At 42.0% G+C, this 12,288-nt stretch overlaps 1 protein-coding gene across 5 annotated transcripts in view; it reads left to right on the top strand.

The window, feature by feature from the left end:
- Nucleotides 1–12,288, top strand: part of NLGN1 (neuroligin 1) — a 773,228-nt gene that overhangs the window by 166,990 nt on the left and 593,950 nt on the right. The window contains exon 1 of one of the 5 annotated variants that reach the window (XM_087725228.1): nucleotides 10,891–11,279. The exons of 1 other annotated variant lie outside the window; for it this stretch is intronic. The gene's annotated coding sequence lies outside the window, so the exon portion shown is untranslated. Of the gene's footprint in view, nucleotides 1–10,890; nucleotides 11,280–12,288 lie in introns of those variants that run through there. 3 more of the 5 variants (XM_087725230.1, XM_087725226.1, XM_087725229.1) reach the window with 3 other exon arrangements.

Here is a 12,288-nt window from a genome sequence, read left to right as displayed (position 1 = left end):
AGGTTGCAAAAAGGGATCGCATGACCCCAGAACCTTGCAACCATTATAAATATGAACCAATTGTCAAGCATTTATCTGTAGATCATGTGACTCTGGGAAGCTGCAATGGACATAAGTGAGAAATGGTCATAAGTTGTAACTTTGAATGGTCACTAAACAAACTGTTGTATATCGAGGACTACCTATCATGTGTTTTAAATGCCAGTTGTTAGGGAGCAACTGTGGAAGATGCCTGTCATCATCGTGGCCTCCTTGCTACTGTCAGACTCCAACAGAGACAGGGAATGGAGAGTACCTTGTTTCTCCAAAAATAAGACCTCCCTGGATAATAATCCCAATTGGGCTTTTGAGCACATGGGCTAAAATAAGCCCTCCCCAAAAATACTGCAACACAGCAGCAGCCATGAGGTGACCACGCTTGGTGCCCCCTGCACCTCAAAAAGAATAAGACCTGCCCGAAAATAAGGCCAAGTGCTTATTTCGGGGGTCAAAAGAAAACAAGATCTTGTCTTATTTTTGAGGAAACACTGAATATTTATATTTTAGATTCCAGGAAACAGTAGTAGTATCAGGCAGTCACATTTCAAAATGTTTATATTCTCTTCCAGTGATGTCTTGTAAGAAGATGAGACTCAGTTTTCCTCCCACTTCTAAGTGTCATAGTTGATAATGAATATTTGTTTACATTCTCGGTATTCCTATGGCCTTGGTCAGATAGGCTTTGATCAAAACTGATTAATGGAAGAATTGACTTCAGGGGAGAGAAAGAAAAGATCCAGACATAGAATAGCACTGAGAGCTCTTGGAGATGAGATCCTTTTTCTGTGTTGCATTTGCAATCAGCTATTCCAGTCACACAGGAAGTCAAGAATGGCAGAAAAGCACATGGCCCTAAGGAACAGCTTTTATAATGGGAGAAACAGTAAGTAGAAAAAGTGGAAAGAGAAAAAAACACACGTTATTTTTCTTCCTCCCACTATTTCACTCTGCACTGTTTTGTTATGATGTTTTCTTTACTGAAATGGAACTTGGTTACATTATTTGCTTTTAAAAAAGAATCAATCTGTCTAACTTTAATAAGTTTCACCAATGAGGTGCCAATAGGAAAATGGTTTCTTTGTCTATTAGGATTATTTTATTTATTTATATTTCATATTTCTTAATCAACCATCTCCTTCGGATTATTATTGTTAGGTAAGCTCCCCGTTGGGAAAGCAAGTACGTTCAGCAAAGCGTTGTGAGAGTTATGCTGGAGAGCACACAAACGAGCATACAGAGAGACTGCAGTTTAAATAGGCTTTTACTTTCATGGAAATGGAGGTATCAGAGTCCATCAAACAGTCCAAGTCATACACGGATAAGACAGTCAGTCATCAATGTCTTTCAGTTAAGGGATAATCCAAATAACATAGTCCAGTATCATATAATCAGTTCAGAACTCAAAGTTTGCTAGCAGTTGCAAAACGTACAGTAGCTCACGGCACTTTCTAACAGCCAGCTTCCAAAACACTCAGATCAGATAAGCCCAGCATCTAACAAACAGAGAGCTAACAGTCATTCTGGCTCCCTTTTATGGCCGATTGAGGAAAACCAGCAACCGATCACATTTTACAGTATGATTTAAAGCAACAGGTACAGCATAGTTACATGATTTATATATTGCCAACCCAACCGTTAGATTATATTCCTAACATTTATGCACCCTTGTTTGTACCCGCACATATCACTGGAATCTTGAGAACATGTTATGAGTGACTCCGTAAAATGGCATCCGAATAATTATGACCCATCTCAGTTTTCCACTCTGAAGCTTCCTCAGGTAAAAAAAATAGGAGTGGGGGAGAGAGGTTTGGGAAGATTCCCTCAATATGTCTTCTGTAGGGATTGAACTGAAATGACCGAAACCAGGAACCCTCCAGACCAGGAGTGTCAAAGTTGGGGTAGTCACGGTAGTGCCGTATCGGGACTTTTCCCCCCTTCGCTAAACTGGGCGTAAGGCGTGGCCAGCGGGTGGCACATCTGGCCTGTGAGCCGGGAGTTTGACAACCCTGCTCTAGACCATGGGTGGAATGATTCTTCAATGAAGAGCAGGACTTTAAAAAAAGCAATCTTAAGAAAAGTATATATAAAACTAATTCTCAGTCATCAGAGCTGAATGAAAATTGGTTAAAAAAAAACCACGAAAGTTGTTTTTCCTTCGATTTTTTTAAAAAAATTGTGTGATTAATGGACAGATTCTTATTGATGTCTCCCTAACAAAAATGCCAATTCACTCTAATATAAAAAAAGTGTAGCTATGAAGAGGGGTTAGTCATCCTGTTGAAACATGCTCCAGGTATGGTGGCCCTTAAAACTATTTCAACAACTTCCACTAGTATAAAATGAATTGTGACGTGATTGATCTGCCTGGTAGCACTATTCTTGTGATCCTTTTATATCACTTTAGCTTTTGTACATATAAAGCCACCAATTTCCCTAAAGAGAGATCTTTTGCGTAAGCCATTTGTTATACAGGAGTAGGATGGCACAGTGGTTAAAGGACACAGAGCTTGTCAGCTGGGAAGATGGTAGCTGGGGTTCAGAACCTGAGCACTGCACAAAGGAATGAACTCCCGTTACTTGCCCCAGCTCCTACCATCTAGCAGTTCAAAAGCATGCAAAGCATGCGAGTAGATAAATAGGTACCATTTTAGTAAATAATAGTGTCTGTGAGTCTTTTGGCCACATGACTACAGAAATGTTTTCTGACAATGCTGAGAAGCAAATCTCCATTTTTAATGGTGCTTTTATTTTATTTTTTTAATTTCTATGTCCTATACAATGTTTGAGCTATGGTAATCTGTTTATCCGCGAGTGTGTTTTGGGTTGGAGTGTGATGGACTGTAGGTTAATGACCTTATAAAATTGTACATGTGTGCATGAATGTGCTACGTATTCTTTCTCTCTGTGTGTCCCTCTCTCTCCATCTCTCTTTCTCTCTCTCTCTCTCTCTCTCTCTCTCTCTCTCCCCCTCCCTCCCTCCCTCTCTCCCTCCCTCTTCTTTAATTCTGCAGAATTCTAAGTTCTGCAAACTCAGCCTACATTTAGTTCAAACTTCACTCATCAGCAGATTTGTCTTCTTCCATTTCTGGCTACATTCCCCAGTTGTCTTCTCCACCCTGGGTTTCAGCTTTTAGCAGCAGTAATTACCCAGTTAACTCACTCAGTCAACTAAATCAAACAAACAAGCAACCCTTGATCAATTACTGAAGTTAGTCCAATTAATCAGATAAGCGATTTTTTTTAAAAAAAGTCATTTTAAATAGACGTGTTTACAAAGCTGAGAAGTAATGAGCACCATGATAAAAGAAGCTGTTCTTTATTTCCCTCACTGGGAGTGCCTGACTGGATTGAACAAAGCTTCCATAATGCAGCTGTACAGATAAAAAAAAAGCTAAGGATGGTTAGGAAATGTGTATACTATTCAAGGGTGGGCTTCAAAATTTTTAGCAAGGAGTTATCTGCCCAGTTGCTGGGTGGGTGTGGCCCTGGTGGGCGTGGCCTAGTTGGCCTCTTGCACCACAGCAGGGGGCATTTTGCCCTCTCTGGGCTCCGGAGGCTTTCCTCGAACCTCTGAGAGGGTGAAAATGGCTTCCCCAGGATCTGGAAGCCCTCTGTAGGCCGGAAATGGGCCAGTTTCCAGCCTTCCCGAACTTCCAGTAGGCCTTTTTTTCGCCCTCCCCAAGCCTCCGCATGTGCCCTGCACTTACCTGCATCCAAACTGGTCACGTTGGGTCTCCTGGGAGGGGCAGGGTGGGGTGGGCAGGGCCAGCCAGGAGGGGGATTTGGAGGTTCTCCGAACTGCATAGAATCTTAGCTAGAGATTCTCCTGAACGAACCCCTGCAAACCCACAGCAGCCCACTCCTGATAGTATACCAATATTCTAAATATTAATATTTGATTAATCTGTCAAAGATGATGGAGACATCTTCATGTGATGCCCATCAAATTATAGAGCCCTGTTCTCATATACAGCACGATGACCATTAGTAACCATGAAATCTATCAGGATTTCCTGAATATTTGGTGCCCTGAGATTTTCATCCTGCCTGACCATCAATACACCCCAATTACTTAGAGATTCATCTTTTATTAAGCAGATTATTGACATTGCATAGCTGATTCTCCCTATTAAAAATCATCTCTGCATCCAAGGCAATTTATTACCCAGACATGTGATATTTGCACATCTTTGAATACTAAGAACCCCAAAGGCCTTCCAAAATTAAACTTGATGTATGTCGTGTTGGAATTTTAGAGTTTGCTCCACATCTAGGAAAAAGAAGTACATTAAGATAGACACTTTGAAATGCCCATGTAAACGAAGCAATATCACATAGTGATGTCAGGTGCAAGAAGCAATGGATGGAAAATCATCAAAGAAAGAACCAAACTAGAAATAAGGAGACACTTCCTAATGGTTGGAACAATTAATCAGTGGAATGGCTTGCCTTCAGAAGTTGCAGATGCTCCATCACTGGATTTTATTTTTTTAAAGAAAAGATTGGATAACCATTTATCTGAAATGGATCTCCTGCTTGAGTAGGGGTTGGATTCGAAGACCTCCAAGGTCCTTTCCAACCCTGTTATTCTAAAGATGTAAAATAGGTAAGCAAAATACCGTATCTTTCGGAGTATAAGACACACCTTTTTACCTCCAAAAAGAGGCTCAAAATCTGGGTGCATCTTACACACTGAATACAGAATTTTTGGCCTCTGGAAATCCCGCCCCCTTCACAAAAATGGCCGTGCATAGTCTTTAGGAGGCTTCCAGAGTGCTCCTGGGGGCTGGGGAGGGCAGAAATGAGTGAAAAACAGGTCGTTTACCCTCCCATCCCCCAGGAGTACTCTTTAAGCCTCCTAAAGGCTATGCATTCCCTTTTTTTGACAAAAAGCAGGCCCATTTTTGCGACCAATGGGCCATTGTTTGCTCATTCCCCCCCCCCAGCCCCCAAGAGCATTCTACAAGCCTCCTAAAGGCTATGCATGCCCCTTTTTTTTGACAAAAAACAGGCCCGTTTTTGGGAGTGCAAAAACTTTTTTTAAAAAAATTTGCCTCTTCAAAATCTTGGTGCATCTTATACTCTGGTGCATCTTATACTCCAAAAAATGTGGGTAATCAAGCAGTTGGAAAGCCTTCTCTAAGAAGTGACAAGCTTGAGAAAAGCTATGCTGCCTAGCCTCTCAGAGCTATAGAGGCATTTGCAGAGATAGCCCGAGAAATGTTATGGTGAAATGTTTATGCCCATTTTCCCTTTTGGGGGATATTTATTCCTTTAAAATAAGACAGCAGTGGTAGAAATGGGGAAAAAAATATGTCTCGAGTTACCCATCCCTGCCTAAAGAAACAGAATAAAGCTGGATTCTTTCAGTTGGGAAAAACAAAAATGAGTAAGGAGCAAGAAGAAGATGGCTAGAGAATACAACAATTCTAGGTTCCTTCTTCATAGAGGGCAGTCATACATATCAAGAACTAAATAGCCTGCAGTCTTTATTTATTTAATATTTTTATGCTTCTGCATCCCCCCTCCAAAAAAGAGGGGAATTTGGAGAGCCTAACATAAACCAATAGAAAATATGTGTGTGTTTGTGTGTGTGTTTGTGAGTGTGTGTGTGTTTGTGAATGGTTTCTTATGAAGGATCTCTTTCACCACCAGTGCAGGTTCTCACTGCATCGCATTTTACTCAAGCTGTAGATGCAATTTGAATTTAAAATAAATATCTGACATGTTGATTTTGATATTTCAGGTAGACTAGGCAAACTTTGTACAAAATTATCCTGTCACCACTACAAACATTAGTCTATTTTTCTCTGCCACCAAACCTTAGGAGCAGAAAAGATTTTATCAAATTTCCTGACAGGTTTAAACCTTGCCTGGAGTTCTCTACACACTGGACTTGTGAATGCATTTGGGATGCCCTGCTGAACATGAGTATTTTGAAGCTGGCACTGTTTAGTCACATCGGAAAAAAAATATGTAAGTTACTTTGTGTAAGCAGGAAAAGGAGACTCCTGTTGAATGAGTATGATGTATGAGCAGTTTTCTAGGAAAAAGATATTAATACAATATGATACAATAGCAGAGTTGGAAGGGACCTTGGAGGTCTTCTAGTCCAACCCCCTGCCTAAGCAGAAACCTTATACCATTTTAGACAAATGGCTATCCAACAACTTCTTAAAGACTTCCAGTGTTGGGGCATTCACAACTTCTGGAGGCAAGCTCTTCCACTGATTAATTGTTCTAACTGTCAGGAAATTTCTCCCCAGTTCTAAGTTGCTTCTCTCCTTGATTATTTTCCACCCATTGCTTCTGAAAAGCTTGACTCCGTCTTCTTTATGGAAACCCCTGAGATATTGGAACACTGCTATCATGTGTCCCCTAGTCCTTCTTTTCATTAAACCAGACATACCCATATGAAATATTTACAATATTTAGCAAACCTTTGGTTCTGTGAGGAAGACAGCTTTTATAAATGGATAGAGAAATTCATAGAGATGTCAAACAGTGGCTAAATCTATGAGGTTGCTGGAAATAACATTCATGATTGGAGACAGTATATTTTTCAATGTCAGATATTTGAAGCAAAACAAGAAAATATTTTAGCTTTGTAGGGAGAATTTCTAAAGAATCTAGTTATGAAGGATGGCGTGGTCCACTGGGGCTGTTTTATTCATAATCTGAAAGTTTTTGTTGGGTCCTTGGTGCTCTCTAAAGTTGGTTTTCTTGCAGACGTTTCACTACCCAACTAGGTAACTTCATCAGTAATAGAAGAGAGTGGGGTTTGCTCTTATTTCTGTATACTTGTGGCTCACCTTGTCAGAGTTGGCATGAGTGTTCTTGATGTTCTAATCCTTCATTAGCCTGTTGTTTACTGTTAGCTTGTTTGTCTGTGTTGGTAATTCCTTGATTGGGGTGTTGCTTACTTCTTGATTGTTGGTCAAATGTTAATCTTGGAGTTAATCTCTGTTCATGTTGAGGTTGATTTCTGATGCTGAGATGTTTTTGGTCATTTTGCTTCCTTTTGGTCTTTCTTGTGGTCACTTGAGTGGCATGTAGAAGTTTTTTCATCTCTATGTGCCTGAAAAGTCCCCCCCCCTTCTTTTCTTTGCTAGATTATTTCAAATCAATTTTTAAATTAGGTTTAATTATGCTTAGAAGAGACTCTTTGCCATCCATGAAACTTAAGGTGAATGCTGAATTGAAATCTTGATGGTAGAACTTCAACCCAGGATATATAGAATTTGAAGTAAAGAAAACACAACATACATGGATTGGTAGTTGGTGAGATGGGCAGTTGTATAAACCAAACAAACAAATTAATTGCACGCATTGATTAAAATATGCTTCTGCTGTTATCTCTAGCCAGCATCTTAAAAAGCCCCACTGGAAATATAAATCAAGCCAATGTAAAAGCTGCCAGTTAGCCCGGCTTTCAGTTTTCTCCAGTGGCTTAATGTATCTCCGTCATCAATGAGTTTAGAGAGGCAGTTGGAAAAAAATTGGCACTTTACAGATTGTTCCTTTATTTCCATCTTACTATTCATCACCATCAATATTTTCTAGAGCTGCTATATTCCATATCCCACTTCGATATTTAGAAGTCTCCAGTCACAATTCCAATCTCTTTCAGTACTTCGATTTTGCCTTCATATACATAGTATATGAAGAATGTATTTTGCAATTCTATCTATCTATCTATCTATCTATCTATCTATCTATCTATCTATCTATCTATCTATCTATCTATCATCTATCCATCCATCCATCCATCCATCCATCTCTATTTATCTATTTATCATTTATCCATCCATCCATCCATCCATTCATCCACCTACCTACCTACCTACCTACCTACCTACCTACCTACCTACCTATCCATCCATATCTATCTATCTATCTATCTATCTATCTATCTATCTATCTATCTATCTAGCTAGCTAGCTAGCTATCATCTATCATCTATCCATCCATCCATCCCTACCTACCTCCATCCTTCCATGTCTGTCTGTCTGTCTGTCTGTCTGTCTGTCTGTCTGTCTGTCTGTCTGTCTGTCTGTCTGTCTGTCTGTCTGTCTGTCTGTCTATCTATCTATCTATCTATCTATCTATCTATCTATCTATCTATCTATCTATCTATCTATCTTCTAAGAACAATTATCTTTGTGGATTCTCTTGAATCATACAATTCCTGACTGATCTTATCATTTCGTAGAGACCTAGGAGTTGAGAGAACCAAGGTAGGACACTGATGTAGGTGATGAGTGTCAGGATAGAATTAAAACTGTGCTTGGATAAACATTCAGTAAAGATCCACATGCCTGGAGCCCATAATTTCTTTAAAGAAGATTGTACTGAGCACAAAATTCCTTTTAGGAAAGAGAATATATATTGCAAGTAGAGACGTCTGCAGCCTCAGAGGCATTTGTCAAAATGAAGGAAGCAACACCAGCTCTTCCCTTCTTAGTCGCAACCTGCTTACAGGAGGAGTGGTATTTGCATTGTGACACACAATGCTGTTTCCATCCTTTGCTCCTTTTTGACCTCTGATGGATGCTTCTGGCTGCAACATTTGCTTATGGGGCCCGTTGTGCATTTTTATGCGTTCAGCAGTCTGAACTGGTACATTTTCCCCCTTGCTGGGCCATAGCACTGTAAAACATGCCGGAAGAAAAGGGATCCATGCTGAAATGTGTTGAAAACACATTTTTTTTAAAAAAAGCACAAGAAGAAGAAAAATCTTGCTCTATCTATAAAATCAGTCTAGAAGCTTCTGATCTCAGCTATGTCTGTTCAGAAATTTAGTGATGATAAAGCAATAATGTATTTTTTTTACATATTGACTAACAGATTTTGATAACATACTAGCTGTGCCAGTTATCTTGGATGGCTTGTCCACCTTAGTGGGCAGGTAAATATTTTGAGGGTGCTCGCTGACTGAAAATAGGCAGTGTAATTCCTGTGGTGTCCTTGGTGCCCTCTGAGCTTGGTTGTTCATTTGCAGATGTTTCATTACCCAAGTAGGTAACATCATCAATGCTGACAACAACATGGTGTTAACAACATCAGTGATAATGTTATCTAGTTGGGCAATGAAACATCTACAAGAGAACAACCATGCTCAGAGAGCACCAAGGATTCCACAGTTCAACCCCGAAGCCACATATATATTCTCCTCTGTTGGAATGTACTTCCTGACTCTACCTCCACATATGGATATTATCTAGGTACTAAAATTTACTTAGTGATGATCAAGATTGATCTGGTCACGTTAGTATATCTGCCCCTGAAAAGGGAAAGAATGCGAAATGTTCATAGGAGAAAATGTTAGATATGCTTCAGAACAGTTGGGATAAAAGATAAAGGTTCCCCTTGCGCATATGTGCTCTAGGGGGCGGTGCTCACCTCCGTTTCAAAGCCGAAGAGCCAGCGCTGTCCGAAGACATCTCCGGGGTCATGTGGCCAGCTTGACTAAATGGCGAAGGCGCATGGAACGCTGTTAACTTCCCACCAAAAGTGTTTCCTATTTTTCTACTTGCATTTTTTTATTGCTTTCCAACTGCTAAGTTGGCAGAAGCTGGGACAAGTAATGGGAGCTCACTCCGTTATGCGGTGCTAGGGATTTGAAACGCCAAACTGCCAAGCTTTCTGATCGACAACTTAGCATCTTAGCCACTGAGCCACCTTGTGGGATAAGACCATTCAAATTGTAGGCTGGGGAAAAGTTATGGTCAATATCAAAGAAATGGGGAAGACAGTCTACCGTAAGCTCTTGACATAAGACCACAATTGAGGCTTGAGTTTCCATTGCTAAGCAAGGCATTTGTTAAGTGAGTCACACATGATTTTATGGCTTTTTTTTGGCCCTGGTTGTTAAGTGAATCACACAGGGAGCCCTAATCCAGCTTCCCCCCATTAACTTTGCTTGTTGGAAGCTGGCAAGGAAGGTTGCATATGGTGTTCACATTGTGCCAAGATCATTATAAAGACATGCCAGTTGCTAAATGCCTGAATTTTGATCATGTGGCCAGGGGGGGGGGACACTGCAAGAGTTGAAGGGTGTGAGAATCAATTGTAAGTCTCTTTTTTTCCCCAGCACCCTTGAAAAACAGGCACCAAATGAAACTTGCAAGTTGAGGATTATCGATATTCAGACGCTGATCTAGTACAAGTCCTTGCCTTGCAACTGTAAAATGGGATTTGTTTGACCTGCGATCAGTAGAAAAATATTTGTAGCGCAGAGTTGAACCTTGGTGTTCGCCGAGTAGCAAAGGAGGACATTTAAAACCCTCACTCCTTTATGTGGGATGGCACCAGGATTTGTTCTCGCATCTAGATGTAGAGCTAATTAGGAAGGCAGAATAGGCTCCTTACAGTAAATGCTCTAAACAGATGAGTTTGTCTTGAAAGGCGAAGAAAAGCGAGGGGAGGGAAGGGTTAGGAGGAACGAGAGCTCATGCTATGCCCCTTCTTGGCCACTAGGGGTACCTTTGTACCATTTTTTCATCTAGCAGCAATTTGGAGTTGAAAAACTGTAATAGAGGAAAAGCAGCGTTTCTCGGTATTCTTTTCCTCTCCCCCCCCCGCTTTTTTTTAAAGCGAGCACTATGCATCCAGGAGAGAGAGAGGGAGAGACAAGGAGAAAGAGAGAGCGAGATTAAACTCCCCATAGCCAGAGAGAGAGAAAAAAAAATTCTTCTGACGCGGTGCGTGGTGCGAAATCACCTCCCTGGACCTCAAGCGGAGGGACTTCCATTTAGAGGGCAATTTCAGACCATATATTGGATTTAGTCGGATTATCCCGGGTTGCAAAAAAAAAAAGAAAGAGAGAGAGAGAGAGAGAGAGAGAGAGAGAAGAAGAAGAAGAAGAAGTCGCGTTTGGTCGTTTCCTAGGGTCCTCGCCTGATGGTGGATTTTAAATGGAGGTAGCGACGGCGGCGGCGGCGGCAGCAGCAGCGTGGCTCAGGAACTCGGTGCCGATGAATTCCGGATGGGATAGTGGGGTTTCCCCCCCTCTTTTTTTAAATTTCGCCGTCTTGGGAAGAGGACCGAGAAGAGGGGGGAAGAGAAACGATACGAATCGCGGCGATTTGGAAGCGTCCAGGGGGATGATTTAAGCGCTGCGTCTCTGGCTTAAAAAAGGTGGCTACCGCTTGGAATCCGATGAATTTACGCTTTTTAAGCGATGGACTTGCGTTAAAAAGGAAAGGAGAGAAAAAAAGGGCAGCCTTTCTGAATTGGTAAATACTTTCTCTCGTTTCTCTCTCTCTCTCTCTCCCCCCTTCCCTCCTTCCTCCCTCTTTTCTCAATTAACCCAAAGTCTTTCTCTCTCTCCCCCTCCCCTCCTCCTTGTTTTTGTTGTGGGGTCGCTGATTTTTGTTTTTCTTTCTTTTATCAAGAGAAAATGCATCTGCTTCGACAAATTCCTTGTGTGTCCAATCACACTTGGGCAATAAAGAATTCTATTCTATTCTATTCTATTCTATTCTATTCTATTCTATTCTATTCTATTCTATTCTATTCTATAGATGGGGGATTTAAACCTGCGGTGCCAAGATCAGAAAGAAATGTTTGCCGGAGAGAAAGAGAGAGAGAGAGAGATTGGGGGGGGGTAACCTTTATTGTTTCTTTTCCAAAGAAAAGGGGAATTTATTTTTTGTCAGGAGGCCAACCTTCCCCCCTCCCCCGGAGGGGGGGGGAGAGAAAAGGAAGATGCTTCAGGAGGGCGGCGAGGGGTTAGAAAAAACTAGGCTGGCGCTGCCTTGTCTCTCGGCCGGGGGTGGCGGTGGCGGGGCGAGTGGGCCGCCGAAGTAGTAGTTGCAGCCGACGGTGAGTCCCCGAGATCGGCCGGGACGCGTTTGCCTCGGCTTGAGGCCGGAGGTGGAGGGGGTGGATGGGTGGGGAGAGCTCCCATCTTCCCCCCAACTTTGCGGAGTCGTAAGTCAAGGAGAGCTACTTTTCTGCCAGCGCAGCGGTTCGGGGGAGTGGGGGGACGCGTGAAAAAAGCCTTGTGCGTGTGAAATCGAACCCCCCCCCCGGACCAAGGGATGCGGAGCTGGCCGCCTTCTGACACTCTGCCGACACGGGCTTGGGGGAAAAATCTTTGCAAGCGCCCGATCTCTTTGCAGAAGCAACCGGGGATGGCGTTGGCTTCGTTCGGAGAAGCGAGCCTAAACCTGCCTCTGTCTCTCTTCCTCTCCCCCTCCTCCCTTTTCCTCAGCGTTGTTCCTTCTCCTTGGGTTGCGGCTG

Source organism: Thamnophis sirtalis, unplaced genomic scaffold (assembly GCF_051295495.1).
Source record: "Thamnophis sirtalis isolate CommonGarterSnake01/CBP01778 unplaced genomic scaffold, rThaSir2_p1.2 scaffold_11, whole genome shotgun sequence".
Taxonomy (NCBI): Eukaryota; Metazoa; Chordata; class Lepidosauria; order Squamata; family Natricidae; genus Thamnophis; species Thamnophis sirtalis.
The sequence above is the reverse complement of the archived record's forward strand: the minus strand, read 5'-3'. Positions and strand labels throughout refer to the sequence as shown.